Consider the following 24,431-nt stretch of genomic DNA (forward strand, 5'->3'; position numbering starts at 1 on the left):
AATTCTCAATACGTCTAACACCTATCTACATTGTCATATCATCCTAAAGGAATATATTGAATTAGCCTTCATGAATATCAGCACTGACGAGGCTTTGTAGAGATGATTTCTATTGAATAAAGCTGAGGCACAAATACCTCTCTTCTTGACTCCACTAACCATCCCACCTTCCCCCTGGACCACATGGCCACATTCCATACTGTTCTTTTTCAGGCTTACAAAGAGAAGGTATTTGTCCTGTGTGTGGTGTCTTTATATTTATGTGTATATAAGTGAAAGAGAGATTAAGACCATAAGAAAATTAAATTAAAAAAATTTTTTTTGTTCCACTAATAAGGCATAAAACATAGAAAATCTGTATTCTAACCCCCTTACCATTATCAAACATAATTTGGCTGTTGTTGTTGTGTGACATCCTGTCACTTCAGACTCACAGCAATCATATAGGACAGAGTAGAACTTCTCCATAGGGTTTTCTAGGTTGTAATCTTTACAGGAACAGGTTGCCAAGTCTTTTCTCCCATAGAAGCACTGGCGGGTTCAAACCTCTGACCTTGCCATCAGCAGCTGAGCATTTAACCATTATGTCACCAGGTACCGTTAGCATAACAATAGGATTGCAGAATTTTGGTATTTTTAAGAGAGCCAAACAATCATTGTGTCAAATTCTTCTACATTGTTATTTATTAAGCAATGATATGTATATGTGTGTGTGTATAATGTATCACAAATAAGCCAATAAACACAGACCTGAATTTTACAGTTGAAAAATCTTACCACTCATATATAGATGAGGTGAATAACTTTTTGATAAAGACAAATACTTAATTAAAAGATTTACATACTATATTAATGAGAAAAAAATTGACAATGCAAATACTGGTACCATTTGCATGATTTTAGGACATTTAAAAATACTATGGTTCTCCCATTTCCGTGGCCACATGCTAAACAGGTTCCCACAAATCCAGCCCGTTAACTTGGCGTGTTCACGCACATGCTCAGTGGGCAACCAACACCAATACGCTTACGATTATGGACACTAATTACTTCTTTAGAAGACAAAGACATCCCACTAAGGTAATTCCCAAACACTCCTTGACAAGTGATGAGAGCCCTAAACTTGGTCTCCCCAGGTATAAGCCACCAAACAGTGAGCACCATGCCGCCTTATTCATAGCACCCTTTGCAAACAAGAAAAGTAGAGAGAACGCTCTTCCTGCTGCCTATGGAGAGGTAGAGGCCAATAGGCTAAAGGAATAAAGGCTGTATTTTTCTAGGCTCCCCAGAAGTTGACAAAGAAAATCAAAATTGACTAAAATAGCACTGAGTATTGCTCCCAATTTGAATTTTAAGTATCAGATTAAACTGGACATTGGGTAGAAATTTATGAAACTGAAAGTTTTAAATAAAAATAGAAATTACAATATATTTTCAGGCATTTTAATAGATATGTTCATGATATATGATTATATTGATTTTTACAATTAATGTTCTTTCCCTAATAAGAAAGTTATTGTTGTTGTTAATTCTAAGATTACGTCCTTTGGACTTTTGGAATCTTAATATATATTTACTTTAATGGCAAGTTAATGGTAGCCTATAATAGTTTTTTGTTGTCGTTTTTTCTTATGATGTCAATAATTAACAAAATAAACTCCTTGGCATATACTCATTCTTTTCTTAAATTGTTTTATGAAATGCAAAATCTGGGCTCCATTACTGCAGGGCAATATGCTCAGTAAGAGAAAATATGTCTATTTGGATGGAGCAAATAGTTTTTTCAGGGCCGCCTGCATGTCTCTGTTTTTCAGACAATAGACAAGAGGGTTCAGGCTGGGTGTGAGGATGGAGTAAAACACAAACACTAGCCATCCTTGAGTAGGAGAGTAATGGGAAGCAGGCCTCAGGTAAGCAAAGCTCCCTATAACATAAAACAGAATGACAGTGGCCAGATGAGAGGAGCGGGTGGAGAAAGCCTTCCAACCGCCATCAGCACAGCGCATCTGAACGATGGTGGAGATGATGAGAACACAGGAGATTATGGTGAGGGCACAGGCACCGAGAATGATGCACCCTCCCACTACAAATCCAACTTCCTTATTGGTATGGGGGTTACTGCAGGGGAGTTTCATGATGGGGGAGATATCAAGAAGAAATGATCAATGACATTGGGCCCACAGAACAGGAGGGAAAAGGTGTCAATTGTGTGGAAGATGGCACAGAGAGCTCCACTCAACCAGGCTACAATGACAAGCTCTGTACACAGCTTTCTGCTCATAATAATCCCATAGAGAAGGGGCCTGTTAATGGCCAGACAGCGGTTGTACACCACGGATGTGAGCAAAAAGCACTCAGATGCACACAGCATTACAAACAAGGAGAGCTGAGTCACACATTCCCAAAAGGAAATGACTCCTGTGCCCATGAGTGAGCTCATCAGTGCCTTGGGGATGGTGACTGAGGTATAGCGCATGTTCAGGAAGGACAGATTCTTCAGGAAGAAGCACATGGGGGTGTGCAGGTGGCTGTCTATGGTCACAGCTGTGATGATGGAGATGTTCCCCAGGAGGGCAAAGAGATAGATGAAAAGGACGAATGCGGTGCTAATGAGCCTCAGTTCAAGAATGTCTGAGAAGCCCTTGAGAATGAATTCCGTCACAGAGGTCTCATTTGTCATTTCCTTACCAAGTCATGGAAATAGAGCGTCAACAAATATTCAAGACAGTTGTGTTCAAAGCACACAGTCATAAAGCTATCCAAAGAGATGATCAAAAATAAAATTGGATCCTGACCATAGTTCATGAGTCCCACTTGCTTTTCATTTCTTTCTCTCTTGCAGCTGTTCTCCTAACTCTGGGGCATAAAAGGTTCTTAAGAAATGAAGGAGAAATAAACATATTCTTCAAGTTTTGGTTATCTACACATACACGTACATGTCATAATAAATAACACATTCAAACTAATTCACATTACTTAATACAAAGGCCAAAATAGTTTGATTCATTCAGTAATTATCCACTGAACAAGTATTACCTGCACTGCATTGACTAGATACTATGTGGGACAAAAGCATGGAAAAGGTTATAATTCAAATGCTCACAGAAGTGGAGCAGATAATGTCAATAACTGAACAGATTAGGAACAGTAGAGATGGGGTAGGTCCAAAGAAGAGCTGCCCATATGAGACTGCAGGCATGGTAAGGCCAAGTCTTCAAATTTTTCAGAAGAAATAAATGTACTTTGATTTTAGCATAACATTTCCCAGGCTGTCAAACAGAACAACAGTGGGCAGGAGGCATCCAGGGCTGCATTACATCAAAAAATGTGGTGAACTTCATGCGACATTACTCACCAGAGATTAGTAAGTAAACACAATTAAGAGCAGGCGTGCCTTGCTTAAAGTAAGCCTGTGCTTACCTTGCTTACTGACTATTCCACCCCTGGCTGGATCTGATTCAGAGGCCTCTGCTACATCCAAGAATATATGCAGGTGGGGATTAACCAGTAAGGAAGCTACACACCAGCTTACATTAAGCAAGGTACCCACAGGCTTACTTGTGTTTGTTAGTCTGTGGCAAACAATTTCACATGGATTTCACTCTATCTTTGCCCTGCTGGCAAAGTGGTTAAGAGATTGGCTGTTAACCAAAAGTTCAAATCCACCAACTTGTCCTTGGAAAACCTATGGGACAGCTCTACTCTGCCCTGTAGGGTAGCAATGAGTCAGAATTGACTATACGGCAACACATTTGGTTTTATTTAAATTCTTTTGAGTCTGTCTCCTCCACAATTTTTATAGCTCATATTGTATCTTATGTATTTTTATGAGCAAATTGCTTTCAAAGGTAAATAATTCATTCTTCATGATAGGAGGTTTGAACTATGTTTTATATCATAATCAATCATTATATATAAAATAATGTAGTTATCTCTGGGAGTAGGGTAATATAATATTTTTTAAATTTAGAATTAATATGAATTACCTTTGTAATCACAATTTTTAGAAAATAAAATATGAAGAAAAATACTTCAACAACTAATTGAAGCGTTCTACTTTTCTAACCTCTTTAGGGAGATGATTTATGACAAAGACAAAGAGTTTTAGAGAATATCAATAGGAAAAAAAGTAGATCACTGTTTGTGGTCTTTTTGGAGGAAAGAGTGGGATGTCCAAGGAGGATCCATCTGGAAAGGCAAGGTCAGCACATTTGATGAACTGCATAAAATTGACTCACTGGTGAGAGACAGACAGAGAAGTATTTTGTTGTTGTTGTTCTTCTTCTTCTTTTTTTTTTTTTTAACTTTTTTCTGCCCTCGAGCACTAACTGAGCATTGCACTAACTAAGATTTAACCTTCCCACCTTCCCTAGTTTACTGTGGGATAGTGGTAGTTCAGTGGTAAAATTCTCACCTTCCATGCAGGAGACCCTGTTCAGTTCCTGGCCACTGCGCCTCACACACAGTCATCACCCGTCAGCCAGTGGAGCCTTGCATGTTGCTAAATTACTGAACAGGTGTCAGTGGAGCATCCAGACTAAGGCAGACTAGGAAGAAAGGCCTGGTGATCTACTTGCAAACACCAGCCAGTGAAAACCTTATGGACCACAATGGTTCAGTCTCTTCGTGCATGGCGGAACTGGGAGATGGGGGCTAACTCGACGGCAACTAACGACAACAAATCTACTCAAAGGGAGTAATTGAAATAATATGTTCTGGAAGTCTTAGGACTGTGGCAGCCGGGTTGCCTAGGGCAAAATTCAGCTTAGAATTTTGACGAGTTAACCTCTAAGCATGGTTTCCTCATCTTCAGAGTAATCTTAAAAATAAAAGATTATACCCACATTTTGAGATTTGTACATTAAGCCCATTCTTTCTAATGCAGGAGTTTGAACACAATGACATTGGAGTCCCATTATGACATAATATCTTCAGATTTGAAGTGAGTGTAAATAAAGCAGATTGTCCAAGAACAGCCACAGGAAAACATGAAGCTGGTCTTAGATGCTTCCTGCTGTCCAGATTGTGCTAGGGGATTCGGACCGCCGACCTTTTGGTTAGCAGCTGAGCTCTTAACCACTGAGTCACCATAGCTCCAGTACATGTATGTATGTATGCATATGTGTGTATATATGCTATGTTTCAATTCAGTATAAATATATATATATACATTCAATTATTATGTATTACTTTGAAATACATTGTGAATATTTGCAAGTCAGGAATAACACAACACACACATATACATACATAGAGTAGAAGTCATATTCAGGGTAGTAAGGTAGTGGGGTATAGGCAAAAGGTACTACAAAAGTTCTAAAAAAAAGGTGAAACATTTTGAGCTGAGGTATTGATGAAGTAAGTTATTAAGCTGGTGTATGAAGAATGGGAAGATCTGGAATGAAAGGTTAGAGATTTTAGTTGGATGAAAGATACAGGGTTGTGGAGAGGGGAGTATGAATAACATAAACTGAATAAACATATGTAGAATCTGTGGATGGATAAAAAATTAAAAAGCAATTCAAGTTGCCGTAATTAGTTATAATTGCATAAACAGTATTACCAGTTACCAGTTGCCATCAAGTTGCCTCCGACTCATGGAGGCCCCCTGTGTGTCAGAGCAGAACCGTGCTCCATAGGGTTTTCAATAACCGATTTCTCAGAAGTAGTTCACCAGGCCTTTCTTCCAAGGCAAGGTAAGATCACACCTGGGAAGGATCTTGCATAAAGTTTGGTAAAAAGATCAATCTGAATCATCAAGTTGTAATGTAGCTCTAGGCTCAGCCTCCACTAGGCAAATAGGTCAGGTTCACACTGCAAAATAAGAAAAGGTGACACTTTTCTCCTTCCAAAACTAAGTCAATAATCACCTTCCCTTCCCCTTCCAGGATTGTCTCAGTATAATCCCATACAACTTTTTCCTCAGAGCTCTTGTTCCTAAGATTCAACAGGATATTTATATCAGTTCCTGAAAGACATACATGTGTATATAGAAATGTTTAGGAGAGGGTTGCGACAAGTTTTTGTAAATATTCACTACATAAAATTTATTTCATTTTTCTCTGCTTTTGTTTATGCGTGAAATATCTTAACTTCTCATTTGTGGCCCACCAATCATAAATATCAAAGATCTATAGTTTCAGTCACCTTTCAGACTCCAATTTTTGCTACCCACATGCTTGTTACATTTTTTAATACAACTTTTAATGTTGGCTATTTTGTTTTATTTTTATATGTCTTGTAAAAGCACCATTATTACTTTCACCCCGAAAACGAAAATAAGTAAATAAAACACTCTTGTTCATAACCTTACCACGTTAAAAAATGAAAAATCCTCAACTTACCTATCTATTTAGTTAGCCATTTCTTTCTCTCTCACAAATACATACGCACACATACACACAAAGTTCAGCTAAAACAATTTAAAGAATGCATAAATCATTTTATAAAATATCAATAAAAATAGGTGTTACACTAGGAAATACTATCATATGAAGAGAACTTAAGTGAATTCAAGGTGCTTTGCAACATATTACCTCATGTGTTCATCACAACAACCTGCAAATTAAAACAGATATTATTAACGTCATTTCACAGGTGAGTAAATTTAAAATCACAAAATGTCAACAACCTCTCCAGAGCCTATGAACTAATTCTTAAATATACAAATTTATACTTAAAAAATGCACTACATAGACAGTTTATTCTAATAATTGCAATGACTTAATATGTAGATATAGCCAGAGAAAGGCATAAGAATAAAAAAATAATCAGAGATGAGACAAAGAACACCAAAAATCTAGACCAGGATGGGATAGACAGGCCAGATAAATCCAATCAAGGGTATTTCCAGAGTTAAAATTTAATGATGAACAAAAGTTGGAGGCATGGCCACAGCTGGGAGAAACGGCTTGTTTATGGAAGGAAAAATAGATCAGTCCTGAGATCAACTCACTCAGGCTCCTCCAAAGCTGGCACAACAAAGCCTTGTTCGAGGAACAGATTCTTCCAATCACTGCTGAATGACTTAGGAAATGCTCTGAGACTTTCACAACAACATGACCAATAAAGCTGCCCACCAATTCTCCGTATCATTGGCTTATATAACTTAACTCTGCTCCTAAAATCAGCTGCCAACCAAAACCTGCAGCCCCAGAAGGCCGATGGAAGATTATTCCCTAGACCTGAGACCAGCCAAAGTGGGTAGGTTAGCTCTCCCTGAGGATTAATTACCTATAAAACTTACAACCACTCATCAATTAGATGACTCAGTCTATGCACTCTTTAGTCACTCGGCCTGTCTGTGCATACAAATCCATTTTAAATGTCCATTTATTTTTAGAAGAAGAGTCAGACCTGTTGAAAAAAAAGTTAAGATCAGGCCATCAATATGATTGCTTGAACTCATTGGACCGGTTTGATTGCCTGAGTGCATTTTACAAGGCAGTATTTTAAGAATGCACATTTTTAATTCCCATGGTTTATTTGTTCTATGCTTTCCTATGTGAAGAGTAGCTGTAGCTCATCATTCATTCATGATTAAAGAACACTTTGGAGGTATATATATGTGTGTGTGTGTGTGCATATATGTATACATATATGTATGTATGCATCCCTTAACCTCCACAGTATGTTCTGTGGAATAGAACATTATATGATTTAGATGTCGTGCGAACGCCATACAATATACAGGAGTGAAGCATGCAGGACGGTCACTGGTGTGGCCTCCACGCATGCAGCCGCCACGGCTGCCGCAACTTTGAGAGACTGCACAAAACTACGGCTCAGCTGCTGCCGCCAGCCCTGGGTCCCAACCAGGCGGTGAACTCATGATCCAGTCGGTTGCCCCTTTGTCCCGCTTGCCAGCTCCCTTCTCCTCCTTCTTCCTTGCCCGCCTTTCGCATCTCCCCTAACGGGCTTTAAACTCTTCCAGACTGGCCTGCCCCAGCCAGAACATCTTGCCAGCCATCACCATGGTAGGAGCCAGCCTTGGGGCTTGTTATCACACAGAGGGTGCCCAAGCTGAGTTGGGCACCAGCGTCAGAGGGGAATCACCCTCCAGTGGCTCCACAGCATCTGCATGGCCCCTGCCTGAATCGAACTCAGTGGGACAGGTAGCCCCAGATGGGTGCCAGGTCACCTCTACCTGCTGCTCCAGGGCCAGGGCTGACGCGTGACCCAGAGAGCTAGTGAGAGACAGATCTGATCTCCCTATTTAGCAAAGTACATCCTGCTTTCTGACGGGGATAACCTTATGTAATCATGGATGTACACGCGATTGGATTTTGCTCAAAGGACATTAAGCTGCAAAATACTTGTGTGTATACACATACGTGTTGTTGCTCTTGTTAGATGCTTGGAGTCAGCCCCAACTCATAACAATCCTACATACAACAAACAGAAACACTGTGCCATCCTCACAATGAGCCCATTGCTACAGCCACTGTGTCAATCCTTCTCACTGACGATCTTCTACTTTACCAAGCATGGTGTCCTTCTCCAGGGAATGGTCCCTCCTGATAACACGTCCAAATTACGTGAGACAAAGTTTTGCCATCCTTGTTTCAAAGGAGCATTCTGACCATATCTCTTCCCAGAATAGATTTGTTCTTTCTTCTGGCAGTCCACGGTGTATTCAATATTCTTTGCCAACACTGTAATTAAAAAGAGTCAATTCTTCTTATTGTCTTCTTTATTCATTGTCCGGGTTTCCCGTGCATATGAGATGATTGAAAATACCATGGCTTGGGTCAGACACATCTTAGTCCTCCAAGTGATGTCTTTGCTTTTCAACACTTTAAAAGAGGTCTTTTACAGAAGATCTGCCCATGCGACACATCTTTTGATTCCCTGACTGCAGCTCCGTGGGCGTTCATTGTGGACCCAAGTAAAATTAAATTCTGGACTACTTCAATATTTTCTCCTTTTGTCATGATATTGCTTACTGGTCCAGTTGTGAGAATTTTTGTTTTCTTTATGTTGCAGTGTAATCCATACTGAAGGCTGTAATCTTTGATCTTCATCAGTAAGTGCTTCAAGTCCTCTTTGCTTTCAGCAAGCAAGGTTGTGTCATTTGCATATCATGGGTTGTTAATGAGTCTTCCTCCAATCCTCATGTTGTGTTCTTCATATAGTCCAGCTTCTCAGATTATTTTTTCAGTGTACAGGTTGAATAAGTATGGTGAAAGGATACAACCATGACTCACACCTTTCCTGACTTAACACACTATATTCCCTTGTGTTGAAACGATTGTCTCTATGTACAGGTTCCTTATAAGCACAATAAAGTAGTTCTAGAACTCCAATTTTCACAATATTATCCATAATTTGTCAAGATCCACATAGTCAAGTACCTTTGCACAGTCAATAAAACACAGGTAAACATCTTTCTGGTATTCTCTGTTTCAGCCAAGATTCATCAGACATCAGCAATGATATCCCTCCTTCCACTTTCTCTTCTGAATCTGGCTTGAACTTCTGGCAATTCCCTGTTGATGTACTGCTGCAACCACTTTTCAAAGATCTTCAGCAAAATTTTACTTGTTTGTGATATTAAGGATATTGTTCACTGATTTCTGCATTCTGTTCGATCACCTTTCTCTGGAATGGGCACAGATATGAATCTCTTCCAGTTGGTTGGCCAGGAAACTGTCTTCCAAATTTCTTGACATAGAAGAGTGAGCACCTCCAGCATTGCATCTGTTTGTTGAAATATCTCAGTTGGTATTCTGTCAATTCCTGGAGATTTGTTTTTCGCCAATGCCTTCAGTGTCGCTTGATGTTCTTCAGTACCATTGGTTCTTGATAATATACTACCTGCTACCTCCTGTAATGGTTGGATGTTGACAAATTTTTTTAGTACAATGACTTGTGTATTCCTTCCATCTTCTTTTGATGCTTCCTGCATCCTTTAATACTTTTCCTGTAGAATTCCTCAATTTTGCAACCCAAACCTTGAATTTTTTCTTCAGTTCTTTCAGCTTGAGAAACATTGAGTGTGTTCTTCCGTTTTGGTTTTCTAATTCTAAGTCTTTGCATACTTTATTATAGTATTTTTCTTCTCTAGTTGCCTTTTGAAATCTTCTGTTCAGCTCTTTTATTTCATCATTTCTCCCTTTTCTTTTAGCTATGCTGCATTTAAGAGCAAGTTTCAGGTCTCTTCTGACATCCATTTTGGTCTTTTCTTTCTTTCCTCTTTTTTTAATGACCTTTACTTTCTTCATGTATGACGCCCTTGATGCCATTCCACAGCTCATCTTGTCTTTGATCATTAGTGTTCGCTGAGTCAAATCTATTCTTGAGATGGTTTCTAAATTCCGGTGGGATATACTCAAGAACATACCACCAGGTCCTTCTTTCTAGTCTGTCTTAGTCTGGAAACCAAAAAAAAAACAAAAACAAAAACCATTGCCGTTGAGTTGATTCATACTCACAGGAGAGAGCAAAACTGGCCCACAGGGTTTCCAGGGAGCACCTGGTGGATTCCAAATGCCAGCCTTTTGGTTTAGCAGCCATAGCTCTTAACCACTATGCCATCAAGGGTTTCCAATGTCTAGAAGCTCCACTGAAATGTGTCCACCACAGGTGATCCCGCTGGTATTTGAAATACCAGTGACACAGCTTTCAGCATCACAGCAACACACAAGCCACCACAGTATAAAAACTGACAGGCATGTGGGGAGCCCTGGTGGCATAGTGGTTAAGACCTTGGTTGTTAGCCCAAAATTTGGCAGTTCAAATCCACCAGCCACTCCTTGGAAACCCTATGGGGCTGCTCTACTCTATCCTGTACAGTTGCTATGAGTCAGAATTGAGTCGATGGCAATGAAACTCTTTGCAGTCAAGTCTATTCTGACTCTTAGCAACCCTGTAGGACAGAGTAGAGCTGCCCATGGGGTCTCCAAGCAGGGCCTGGTGGATTAGTCCTAGCCTTAACCACTGTACCACCAGGGCTCCCTATCTGTCTATCTGTCTGTCTATCATCTATCTATCTATCTATCTATCTATCTATCTATCTATCTATCTATCTACCTACCTATCTATCATCTATCTATCTATCTATCTATCTGTCTGTCTGTCTGTCTATCTATCATCTATCATCATCATCTATCTAATCTATCATCTGTCTACCTCTAATATTTTTGACATAAGCTCTCTTCTCTTACCTATGTCATTGCTCTGTAATTATGAATCAGTTCAAAGTGAAATATATGGATTGTTTCAACTAAACAAAGCATTGAATATCATTTTTAAAATCTAGTTAAATAATAAAATAATCAGAAGCGTCTAACCTGATAGATATACATTATACATAATTAATCAGTTTCTCCAGCAACATTTGTTGTGTAATCCCCCCTTATTCCTTTGTATTGCTGCCTGTGTTACACACAACTTTCTCATATTAGAAAACAACAGTCGGTTGGTTAGCTCAGAGCTGAGTTACAGATGTGGCCTGGATTTAGACTTAGTCACGTACATATGAACATTCTTTCTGTGCTCTGCACAAATGAAATCTTCCATGTCTCTTAATTAGGGACACAAAACAGGTGGCCAGGCATTTTTGTTTGATTTTCATTAGGTCTAGAAATCATATGGAAATAGCCAAAATGAACAAAATACTTTAATTACATTGAAAGCATCAGAATTGCAGCTCCCAGATCCAGAGGAAAGCAAGCCAGCACGTTTAGCCTGTTATAGACATCCAAACTTCCGGGGATGAGTATGCGGAGTCTGCGAAGAAAGGACAGCTGAGATGACGTGGCGAGATAATGACTGTATATTAAGGAGAGACAAAAATTGCAGGGCAGGGCATGCAAAGGAGCAATGTTTAACCAAAAATAGACTAGTTTTCAGAGGAACTGAAACCAGAGTCCCAGTATTTCTATCTTTGTGTTAAGCTTATCTATAATTTCTACAATTTCAACCTATCTGCCAGAAGCAAATGTAAATCCTTCCTGGAAAAACATTTGACTGTTAGTCTTAAATTACTTAAATTATTTGTATGAAGCCTTAATGCCACATTTATTTCTGCTCTGATCTTTATTATTTCCTTTCTTCTGGTGACTGTGGGCTTCTTTTGCTGTTCTCTTTCTATTTGTTTGAGTTGTGTAGCTAATGTTTTATTTAGCCCCTTGCTTCTTTTTTATGTGTGCATCTATTGCTCTATATTGATCTCTGAACCCTGCTTTTCTGTGTCCCAAAGGTTTTCGTATCATATGTTTTCATTTTTGTTTGATTCTAGGAATTTTTTTTATTACGTCTTCGATTTCTTCTATTACTCGATTTTTTTTCTTATCCAAGACACCCAAATGGTAGCTTGTTGACAGCTAGATAGTGACCAAAGTGTTATTTACCATACTTAATTCACTAATGTTTCTGACTGACAAGGCTGGATAAACACCCAAAGGCCCGTTTGCTTATTGAACATCTCTTTTAGCACCATTTTAACATACTTTGGACATGTTGTATCAAGAGGGATCAGTCGCTGGAGAGGAACATCAAGCTTGATAAAGTAGACGGTCAGCAAAAAAGAGGAAGACCCTCAACAAGATGGATTGACACAGTGGTTGCAACTATGGGCACAAGCATAGCAACAATTGTGAGGATGGGGCAGGACCACGCAGTGTTTTGTTCTGTTGTGCATACTGTCTCTATGAATCAGAATCTACTCGATGGCAACTAACAACAACAACAAGCTTGTCTATTAAATTTACTATCTGACATTTCTGCATTACTATCCCAAGGAAATTCTCGATTCAATTTGTGAAAATGTTCGATTGCTTTTCTTACTTGATTCTCCTCCTGCATTTTCTAGCTCAATGAACGATGATGATAGATAATTTTTATTGAGGACTTACTTGTTACCTGATATTTGTAATATCTTATTTAATTACCCCACAACCTCACAAGGGAAGTATCACAGCTAATGAATATTGGAGCTGGGACCTAAAGAGACTGCCCACACTTTTAACCCCTACACCATAAAATATATTTGCCGAGTTACACAAACCAAATGCTTTGGAGTCAATTTAGATTTCCATTTTATTTTATCACCAACTGTTGTCAATCAGTTCTCTAGATTATGCAAAGTATTGTGTACATTTCCTCCTCTCTAGCCCAATGATCTTAATTTTAGATTTTCAAATCTCATGTAATTCTTTTAACAATTATCTCCTTTACATCGACCCTTACCCTAACCATGAACTTAATTTCTGGTCATGATTTCAAACACTTTATTGTTCAAGTTTAATCTATGTAAATGGAGAAACAAATAAAGGACTGAGGAAACAGTTAAATACCATCTTGGTTTTCAGTTGACAATACAGAAAGTTATATTCATGGGGTTTGCTGGGCAAAAAACTCCTTCCATCTTCATTGCTCAATAAACTAAGGGACAGAATTTCTAACTATAAGAAATAGGATGAAATTGTCTTAAACTTAAATCATCATTAAAAATTGTGAAATAAAAGTCAACATTCTATTTGTAACTTGACAATTTAAAACTCTCATTTTTATCAACAAAAAATAAAAACAAAGAAAAAGTATACCTTCCATCTCATGGAGAGTTTCAACCTCCAAATTGTCCATATCCCCCTAGTCAATTATTTTCATGCTATGCCAAAATAAAATTATGAGAAAGAAGGGCCTGTGTGAGTTGTGGCTGTTACAATTTAAGTTTAACAAGTTCCTAGCATCTGTACATGTTTTACAGAAATGAAACACAGGTTAAATTAAAATAATAGAGAGTGTGCTCCCTTAGGCCATGCATATACTAAAGTGGAATGATACAGAAAAGGTTAGTATTGTCCCCAAGCAAGAATGACACACAAATCCATGAAGCATTCCATATTTTTATATTATTATTTTATTACTCTTTAGGTAAAAGTTTACACCTCAACTGAATTTATTATACAAAAATTTATACACATATTGTTATGTGACACTAATTGCAATCCCTATAATGTGACAGGACACTCCCCCTTTATGCCCATGGTTCCCCATGTCTACCCAACCAGCTCCTGTCCCTTCCTGCCTTCTCATCCTGCCTCTAGAGAGGAGCTGCCCATTTGGCCTCAGCTGTCTGCTTGAACTAAGAAGCACACTCTTCAAGGGTTTTATTTTATGTTTTATAGGCTAGTCATATTTTTGTCTGAAGAGTGGGCTTCAGGGATGGTTTTACCCAGTAGTTTTTAAGCAGTGTGGTATTCAGTTTTCATGTATTTTTTTCTTCCTCTTTCCATTATTAATTTCTACTTTTATAGCATTGTGATCAGTGAAGATACTTCGTATTATCTCAATGTTTTGGATTTTGTGAAGGTTGTTTTGTGGCCTAAGATGTGATCTAACTGGAAAATGTTTCATGTGCACGGGAAAAGAATGTGTACTTAGCTGCTGTTGAGTGGAGTGTTCTATATGTCTATGAGATCAAGTTGGTTGATTGTGGCCTTTAGATCTTCTGTATCTTTGTTGAGTTTCTTTCTAGATGTTCTGTCATTTACCGAGAGTAGTGTGTTGAATTCTCCTAGTATTATTGTGGAACTGTCAAATTCTCTTCTCAGTGCTGATAGAGTTTGTTTTATGTATTTTGGAGCCTGTGCCATTGAGTGCATAGTCATTTATTATTGTTCTGTCTTCATGGTGGAATGTCTCTTTAAACATTGCATAATGTCCTTCTTTGTCTTTCATTGTGGATTTTCTTTTAAAGTGTATTTTATCTGAGATTAGTATCGCCATTCTAGCTCTTTTTTGGTTGCTGTTTCTTTGATATATATATATATATTTTCCACCCTCTGATTTTTATGATATTTGTGTCTTTGTTTCTAAGGCGTGTCTCTTGTAGACTGCATATTGATGGGCCCTGTCTTTTTATCCATTCTGTCACGCTCGGTCTCTTATGAGTGCACTTAAGCTATTTACATTCAGTGTGATTATTCACAGGTGTGAGTTTATTGCTGTCATTTTGTAGTGTTTTTTTTTGTTTTTGTTGTGCTGACTTTTTTTTGCTCCTGTTAGTCTCCTGTGCTGAATTCCTTTTGTGGATTTTCTTTTGTTTCATTTTCATAGATTTTGTATTTACTGACACTTTATATTTTTATTTTGATGAGTAGGTTTATTAACTTTCTTCGTGGTTACGTTAAAATTCATCCCTGTCTTCCTAGGTTTGAACCAGTCTTTTATTGCTCAGTATTGCCTTGACTTCCTCTCCATTTGAAAGTTCTCTAACTACACCATTTATTGTTCTGACATTGTTGTCATTTACAGATTGACATCTCTGGCTCCCTGCTGTAAACTTTTTAGTTTTGTTTTGTCCTTGAGAATTCATCACCTAGGTTGGTATCTGGCTGATGTAGTCTTGCATCCTAGATTCAGGCTGTTGCCTGATGTTGGTTCTCTAACTGTAGGACTCCCTTTAAAAATTCTTATAAGTTTGATTTGTTTTTTACATATTCCCTTAATTTCTGCTTATTGGGAAATGTCCTAATTTTGCCATCATATCTGAGCAAAAGTTTTGCAGGTAATATTACTCTTATCAGCAATTTTTTTTTTCTTTCAAGATTTTATATATGTCATCCCATTGCCTTCTTGCCTGCGTGGTTTCTGCCAAGTAATCAGAGCTTTGTCTTGTTGTTTCCTCTCTGTATGTGACTTTTCATTTTTCTCAAGTTGCTCTCATGATTCTTTGCTGTCTTTGGTTTTAGTGAATGTGGTTATGATATGTCTGGGTGTTTTTCTTTAGAAGGCTACCCTATATGGAGTTCGTCGAGCTTCTTAGATGGTCAGCTTTTCATCTTTCATATTAGGGAAGTTTTCTGTCAGTAAATATTCAGTGATCCTCTCTGTGTTTTCCCTTTTCTCCCCTATCCTGAAACTCTGATCAGATGCAAATTTCTGCTGTTGATTGTATCCCATGTTGTTCTCAGAGTTTTTTCATTTTTCTTCATTCTTTTCTCTGATTTTTCCTCAAAGTGGTATCCAAGGATTTGTCTTCAATTTTGCTGAACCTGCCTTCCATTGTTTCAAATTTTTTCCTAAAACCTATGGCACTGTCCATTTCTAGTATCTTTTTGTTTATCTTTTGGATTTCTAATTGCTGTTTTTGTATGCTTTCTAGTCGTTTGTTTATTTTGATATTTTTTCTATATTATTTTCTTGAATTCTTCCATTGTTTTGTTTGCTTCTTCCATGATTTTGTCTGTCTTTTCCATGATTTTGTCTATTTTTTGCTTCTGTTTGTCTGTGATTTCCTTCATCTCTTGAAGAGCCCTGAACATTAGGGTTTTGAATTTCCTATCTGGTAGTTTCAGTACCTCTTCTTCTACTGGAAGGTCATCTGGTGTTTTATTTTGGGTGCTTTCTGGAGCCATCCTGTCCTTTTTTTTTTTAAAATATGTTTTGATATTGTCTGCTGTCTTTGGGACATTCAGGAATTATTTTCTCCATTTACTGATTGTAGATTTGTTTGTTTTGTCTTTTTTTCTGGTTTGTTTTATTTTGTTACACCTGGGCAGGTGGGCTGGGCATTCTTTGTCATTTGCTTGCCCATGGGCATGATACTTCTAACCACCTTGCCCAGGTGGGCAGAGTCAGTCACTCAGTTATTGCTCAGTCTCCTGCTGAGAGCTCTGGGAAGTTGCCTTTCCATACTCCTTGTCCACAGCTATTGGTGACTGAGGGGTCCAAGATGGCTGTGCTGCTTCAGCTTGTAGGGGGTCTCATCTCTGCAGTTCTCCTTGTTCTATGTTTTCTGTCAGCCTCCTACTCAGTGCTTGGTTGGGTTCTTTATTCTCTCATTTGCTGCTTAAGATTCCAGGACTGACAATTTAACTGTATCACTTACTTTTTGGAGTCTTTGCTGTACAGGGATGATATGGTGCCATGTTTCCCAGAACTCAAATTCTTAAAACATCTAGACTTGGAGGACTCCCTGAGACTATCATTCTGAGATACTCTTTAAACTTTGAACCGGAACTATCCCATGAGGTCACCATTTATCAAAATAACCAACTGGCACACAAACTTAAAGAATATTATCCCTGAGTATGGTGCTGCATTAAAAAAACATCTATATGAAACCAAAAGTTCAACGATTACTCTAAGGCAAAGATGGGAAGACAACAGGACAAGGAAACTAAAGTATTGGAAACAGAAACAGAACAAACTGCACAATTAAAGGGAATGTTGACGCATTGTAAAAACTTAAACCAATTTCATTGCATAATTTGTGAAAAATTGTCGAATGGGAACCTAATTTGCTTTTAAGTGTCCACCAAAAACACAATAAAATTATATTTTTTAAAATTGGAATTTTTTATGTTATACAGTTCAAAGAGGAGAATTATATAATAATTATGTTATAATAATAACAATAATAGTAACAGCTACCTTTATGGAGAGAATATATTGTGGCAGGTATGAGCTAAGTTTTTTGCAGGATTTTTTTTTTTTTTTATTGACTGTGATTTTGGAAAAACTTTATGACATATATAGAATTATTTGTCCTATTTTATTTACAGGGAAAAAGAGACATGAATGGTCAAAATGAATGCATCCAACATCACACAGCAAGTATATAATCTGTCTACAAAACATTATCATCTGATCTCTCGATCGTAAGTTCACAGTCATTTCCTTACTTAATTCAACAAGCGCTACCTTATATGCTTGCTTTTATAAATGTAGAGGCATAGGAGATGCTCTCATTCATATTATTTGAGCAATTTTCAGTGTAAAATAATAACACGAAAACTGTTAAAGCATTAATACTACTCAGTAGAGTTGGTTCTAGATGAAAACATTGGATTTTCCAATCATGTTATGTAGACTGAGGCTCGGATTCACTATTGATGCTTATTTCACAATGCACTGGAAATAATCAATGGCAATTCAGGGGGTATTTCATCCTGGTCAGATTCTCAGATAAGCCTTTGCTGAAGAAATCCTTTCATTAATCATCTCATCCTTTTACATCCTGAGTTGGTGGATAACGGGTCCATCATTCTGGTGTCTCGAGTAGACCCTGACCTCCATACTCCCACATACTTCTTCCTCATTCATTTCTCCATGATTGACCCCTCCCATATGATGTCCTTTGCTCCTGAGATGCTGTTTAGCTTTCAAGGCCAAGACAAGTCCATCAGTTTTGTGGGCTTTGTGGTGAAGTTCTTTAACACACTGGGTTGGGGGCCATGAATGTGTCCTTCTGGAGTTCATGGCATATGATCTCTGTGCTGCCGTCTGCTAGCCCCTGCACTTTGTGAACACAATGTCTCCTTGCCTTTGCTGATTCCTAGCATGAGCCTCGTAACAAACGGTTTTGGCAACTAGTACAGATTCTGGTACTGACAAGTGGACTACTGCTGTGACAAATAATCAAAAATACAGAATTGCTTCTGGAATTGGGTAATGGGCGAAGCTAGAAGGGTTATGATGTACTTGATAATAAAAGCCTAGGCTGCCTTAAAGAAAGTGTTGTCAGAAATGTGGATGTTAAATATGCTGCAGGTGAGGCCTTAAAAAGACATAATGAGCATGTTATTTTGGGCACAAAAGGAAAGGCAATCCTTGTAAATTGGCAAAGAACTTGGTTTAATCATGTACTTACATTGTGTGGAAAGTAGATGTTGTAAGGGAAGAAACCAGATATTTAGATGAAGACATTCTAAGCAAAATGTGGGAGAGGATGCCTGGTTTCTCCTTGCTGCTTATAGCCAAATATGATAGGAAAGATAAAATCTGATGAATAAAATATCAATCAAAAAGAAACCAGAACTTGAAGATGGGAAAATATCAGCCTATCTATATTGTAAAAATTGAGAAAGTATGCTTTGGCAAGAACACCAAGCATTTGTTTACTAAAGAGATTAGAATATGACATATGAACCCAATCAACCATCTCAGCAAAAAGGCTCACAGCTTGGACTAAAGGTGACACAGATGGGATGAAATGAAGGAAGGCTGTTGGACTGTTGGGATTCAAATGGCAGGAAGTGGGCCAATAGATTTACTTAACTGCAAACATCTGTTTTCCTCTAATTAAGCAAAGTAAAGGATAATCCAGAGGGAAGTTCAGAAGATGGCTGAGATGCCACTGCCACCATAGACCCACAGGACAGAAGCCTGGGAGTTGGGGAGGCAACCTCCTCCGTTCCAGAATGCAGGGCCACCTCCTTGGATCCAGGGTGTGGGGTTACTGCACTGATTAGCTAGAAGGACAGGACATAAAGCCAAAGAGGATTATTCTGAAGCCTTCAAAGTTAACGAAATGTGTCCTGCTGGGATTTATAATTGTTTAAAACCCATGATCCCTTATTTCTCTCCAATTTCTCCCTTTTGGAATGGGACTGTCTACCCTATATCTGTCCTACCATTGTAGGACATGACTCAGGTAACTTGTATTTATGTTTCAGAGGTCCACAGATGGTGAGGAATTTGCCCCAGGATGGCCCACACACAGAATCTCATCAATACCTCATTTGGATGATAAAGGAAGATTTGGGGCTTATAGCTGATATTAGAATGGATTAAGACTTTTGGAGATGTTGGCATGGGGATAAATGCATTTTGCACATGGGAGGGACATGAATTTTGGGAGGCCAGAGGGTAACTGTTATGGATTGAGCTCTGTTCCCCAAAAAGATGTATTGAAGTCCTAATGCTCTGTATCTGTTAATGTGAGCTTGTTTGGAAATAGGGTCTTGAAGATGTTATCAGTTAATAAGAGTTTGGGAGACCTTGGGTGGCTCAGGTGTTTAAGCAATGGACTACTAGTCAAAAGGTTGGCAGTTCAAACCCACCCAGAGGCACCTCAGAAGTAAGGCCTGGCGAACTTCTTCTGAAAGTTTACAGCCTTGAAAATCCTATGTAGTATAGTGCTACTCTGCACACGTGGAGTTGCTGTGAGTCGGAACCCATTCCACGGCAAGAAAGAACAACAACGAGATGAGGTCATATTGTAGTAGAGAGAGACCTAATTCAATATGAGTATTAGTGTCCTTATAAAAAAGGAGGAGAGACACAAAGGGAAGATGGTGATGTAACCATAGAGTTATGCTGCAGCTTCAAGGCAAAGGGTGTCTTGAGCTACAAGAATCTGGGAAACACAAGGCAGAATTTTCCCCTAGAAATTTTGGAGAGAACATGGCCTTGTCAATATTCTGAATTTGAACTCATATGTTACAGAACTGTGAAACGATACATTTCTGTCATTTTAAACTACCCACTTTCTGGTAATTTGTTATAACAGCCCTAGGAAACTAATATACAAACTCAATTGCTCTTTTCATGCTGCTGATATTCTAGGCACACATTAATGCTCTTTGTTCCTCTTTAAAGAAAATCTTCCCATGTGTGCTCTTGATATCTTTTATTTTCCTTTAATTTACTCAAGGACATTGCTACAGAAATCCACTACTTATTCCCTTATAGTATTAACATTTTCCTATCAGCTGGGTCTCCCATCAAGAAAGAAGCATGTTTTTATTCCTCCACCCCTGTGATGGTTAATTTTATGTTCAACTTGGCAAGACTGTGGTGTCCAGTTTTTTGATCAATGACTGGTTTAGATTTTGTTATGAAATATTTACCTGTGATTAAGTCAGTTGACCTTAAGTAAACAAACTACCTTCTAATAATGTAGTTGGGCCTCATTCAATGAGTTGAAGACCTGAAGAGCAAAACTGGGGAATTCCTGAAGGCTTATTCTGCCTCCATACTATGAGTATAAATCTTGCCAGAATTCCTCTTGGTCCCTTCCAACCTAAATTACCAGTGTGGAGAAACAATACTGCCAGGATCTCCAGCCTGTCTATCACCGACAGATTTTGGACTTGCCAACCTCCACAACTGCATGAGCTAATTCCTCAAAATCTCTGTCTCTCTCTCTCTATATATATATTCATTTTAAATATATAGTTATAATATGTATAACTATATAAAAAAACTATATACCTATATCTATATCTATCTGTATGTATATATATACCACCTCATGTCTGTCAGTTTGTCATATTGCGGTGACTTGTGTGTTGCTGTGATGCTGGAAACTTTGCCACTGGTATTTCTAATACCAGCAGGGTCACCCTTTGTGGACAGGTTTCAGTGGAGCTTCCAGACTAAGACAGATTATGAAGACGTTCCTGGCATCTACTTCTGAAAATATTGACCAGTGAAAATCTTATGAAGAGCAGTGGGACATTGTCTGATATAGTGCCAGATGATGAGCCCCCTCAAAATATGACTGGGGAAGAGCTCCTTCCTCAAAATAAAGTTGACCTTAATGACGTGGATGAAGTCAAGCTTTCGGGACCTTCATTTGCTGACATGGCACGTCTCAAAATGAGAAGAGACAGCTTCAAACATCCGTTAATAATCAGAAATTGGTATTTACAAATTAAGAATGTAGTAAAATTGTAAGTCATCAAAAATGAAATGGAATGCAGCTAAGTTGACATGCAACCTTAGATACCACAAGCATCTATGAAGAGCTATCAGTCCTACTGGAGTAGGATAGTCCCTAATCTGACCTGAATGGTGCCCTAGAAATGAGGAAAAAAGGACAGAGAGACAGCCAGAGGAGAGATGGCCAAGTGGAGATGCCTGCCAAGGAATGCCTGGGGCTATCAGAAGCAGAGAGAAATAAGAAAGGATCTTCCCTTAGAGTCTTTAGAGAAAATGTGACCCCCTCCAACATATTGTATTTGGATTAGTAGCCTCCAAATATGGGGCAATAAATTTCTATTGTTTAAAGGCATTCATTTTGTGGCGTTTTGTTGTAAGAGTCCCAGGAAACTCCATACAAAGTGAATGTTAAGACTCTTAATATTGTCCTCAAAGCTCTACATGATCTTACCCACTTTTTCTCCGACTTTATCATCTAATACCCTCTCCTTATCTTACTCCACTCCAGCTGCACGTACCTACAAGGATCTTTCTGTTCCCTGAACATGCTGGAGAGGTGGGAGAAAGCCCAGCACTCCCTGGACGGCTCATTCTGATATATGCACAATCATCTCCTTCCCCACATGCACATCTTCATTCAACTTTTACAGTATCGATGAGGCCGACCTTCACCATCATTTTAAATTTGTAATATTACTGAAGCGTTCTCAATACTCTTACTCTGCTCTATCCTCTTCCTGCCTCTAGAGTTACCTTGTGTCATAATAAACGGTTGCATACTTTATTGTGTTTGGTATTTATTTCTGTCTGCCTCCGCTGGGATTTAAGCTAAGGGCATAAACTTTGTTTCATTTATTTCATATCTGTGTGTCATATCCAAACCTTGCCATTGAGTTGAATATGACACATAGCAATCACATGTGTGTGACACAACTCTTTAGGAAAGATCAATCTCTAGAAAAGGATGCCATGTTTGGTAAACTTGAGGTCAGCAAAAATGAGGGAAACACTCAATGAGATAGATTAAGACGATAGCCACAACAATGGACTCAAACATACCAATGACCATGAGGATGGCACAGGCCTGGACAAGATTTAGTTCTGTTAAACATAAGGTCGCCATGAGTCAGAGCCAACTAGACGGCAACTGGCAACAACAACATGGAGACGATCCCTAGAGGACAGCGGCATTTCAGGGAAGAACCAAGACAAAGTACAGCAATCATTGAAAAATCTAAGCTTATTAAGCTAACACATTGTTTAGAAAAGAATTCCGGAGTTCTGAGTGGTCTCTAGTCAAAATACCTATGAAGCATACCATACTGCCTTCTCAGGGCTTCCTTAATGTCTTTGTTCCTCAGACTGTAGATGATAGGATTCAGGGTGGGGGGTATGACTGTGTAGAACACAGACAGGAGAAGATCTAATGTTGAGGGAGAATTTGAAATTGGCTTGACATACGCAATGCTACCAGATATCATAAAGAGTGTTAAAACCAAAAGATGTGGAATTCAGGTAGAAAATGATTTTGATCTACCCTCCTTGGATGGAATCCTCAGGATGGTAGAAAAAATAGACACATAAGAGAAAGTAATGGAAACAAAACAGACTACTACGAGACTTGTAATAAAAACCATGACTCCAATTTCAATAATGATTACATTGGAATCTAAAAGGCTCAAGAGCTGTGGGATATCACAGAAAAATTGATGCACTACATTGGCCCCACAGAAGGGTAATGAGAATGTTGCTGCCACATGCATGAACCCACATATCATCCCACTGAGCCATGACATGACCATCATCCTCACACAGATGCCTTGGTTCATGATGACCTCATAGTGTAAGGGCTGGCAGATGGCCATATAACGGTCATAGGACATCACTGTAAGGATGGCTGTCTCAGTAGATGCCAAGTCAACAAAAAAGAAGGCTTGTACAGCACACCCAAAGAAAGAAATGGAGGTATTATGGGTCAAGGAATTGATGGTGGACTTGGGAACTGTGACAGAGATGTAGAAAAAATCTATGAAAGATAAGTTTCTCAAAAAGAAATACATCGGGGTTTGGAGGTGGGCATCCAGAGCAGTAAGCATGATTAAAAGGTTCCCCATGAGAGCTGCCAGGTAAACAAATAAGGAAAGAACGGCATGTAAGATCTGAACCTTCAAGGAGTCTGAAAATCCCGTCAGGAGAAATTCTGTAACTTCAGTTCTGTTTAGGCCATTTGTTGTTATTCCATTTCTTCCTATAAAAATAATAGAGTAGAAAGAAAATTAGATTATCTAGTTAAATGTGACAGCAGTGGGTTTGGTTTTTCTGGTTTAGTTAAATGTGGCTACTCAAAATTATGTTTCTGAATCAACTGAATCTATGAGAATTAGATAACTATCACTCAGATGAAACATCAGTGCAATGTTTCTAAACCTGAATCTCAATGACAGTGTAGTGTTTTTTACAGAGCATATTCTCAGTAAACATGCCTTGGCATCAAATGTGTGAAGAAGAGATACAATTAAAATGCAAAATAAAAGAGAGGGGTGATAACAACCATGAAGTAATCAACAACGAAGAAGATATAGTAGTAATAAAAGTAGAGAGGATTGCATACATGCTTGGAGAAAAAGTGAATATTAATATTATTCCCATCCATTTAACTTGCATATTTATTTTGAAGCTTATTATTTGCCCATTCTGTATTTAAGTATAGCATTGAAAATAGTTTGCCATCATTCCCTCTAATTTTAGTAAAATAAAGGCAAAGTGGTGTTAGCAATTTGGAAAAGAAATCTCATTCTATAACTATTCAGAGAGATAGTACTGAAGTAGAGAAAATACATTTTCTGTAGTGTTTTAGTATTAAAATAAGAGAGCATATATTTTCTAGTTTAAGCTGTATAAGCTGTGACTAAAATCTTTAGTCTTTGAAAACGTTGATTATTTGCTTTGGAATCTGTCTCACGATTGTTACATTGTAGAAAAACAAATTCCACTGTAGAAAAACAAGGTAATCAAGATTTTTGTTGTTCATTAAA

General features: G+C 38.3%; 1 non-coding gene and 2 pseudogenes across 1 annotated transcript; 1 reads left to right on the plus strand and 2 right to left on the minus strand.

The window, feature by feature from the left end:
- Positions 1–1,757: 1,757 nt before the first annotated feature.
- LOC100655497 (olfactory receptor 8U9-like) lies at positions 1,758–2,865 on the minus strand (annotated as a pseudogene).
- A 10,880-nt stretch (positions 2,866–13,745) lies between these two features.
- Positions 13,746–13,853, plus strand: LOC111748338 (U6 spliceosomal RNA). The gene has a single exon (XR_002784097.1). It is a non-coding gene; the product is annotated as a U6 spliceosomal RNA (small nuclear RNA).
- Positions 13,854–22,618: 8,765 nt separating this feature from the next.
- Positions 22,619–23,669, minus strand: LOC135230444 (olfactory receptor 14L1-like; annotated as a pseudogene).
- Between the last annotated feature and the right edge of the window lie 762 nt (positions 23,670–24,431).

This window comes from Loxodonta africana, chromosome 2, assembly GCF_030014295.1.
Source record: "Loxodonta africana isolate mLoxAfr1 chromosome 2, mLoxAfr1.hap2, whole genome shotgun sequence".
Classification (NCBI taxonomy): domain Eukaryota; kingdom Metazoa; phylum Chordata; class Mammalia; order Proboscidea; family Elephantidae; genus Loxodonta; species Loxodonta africana.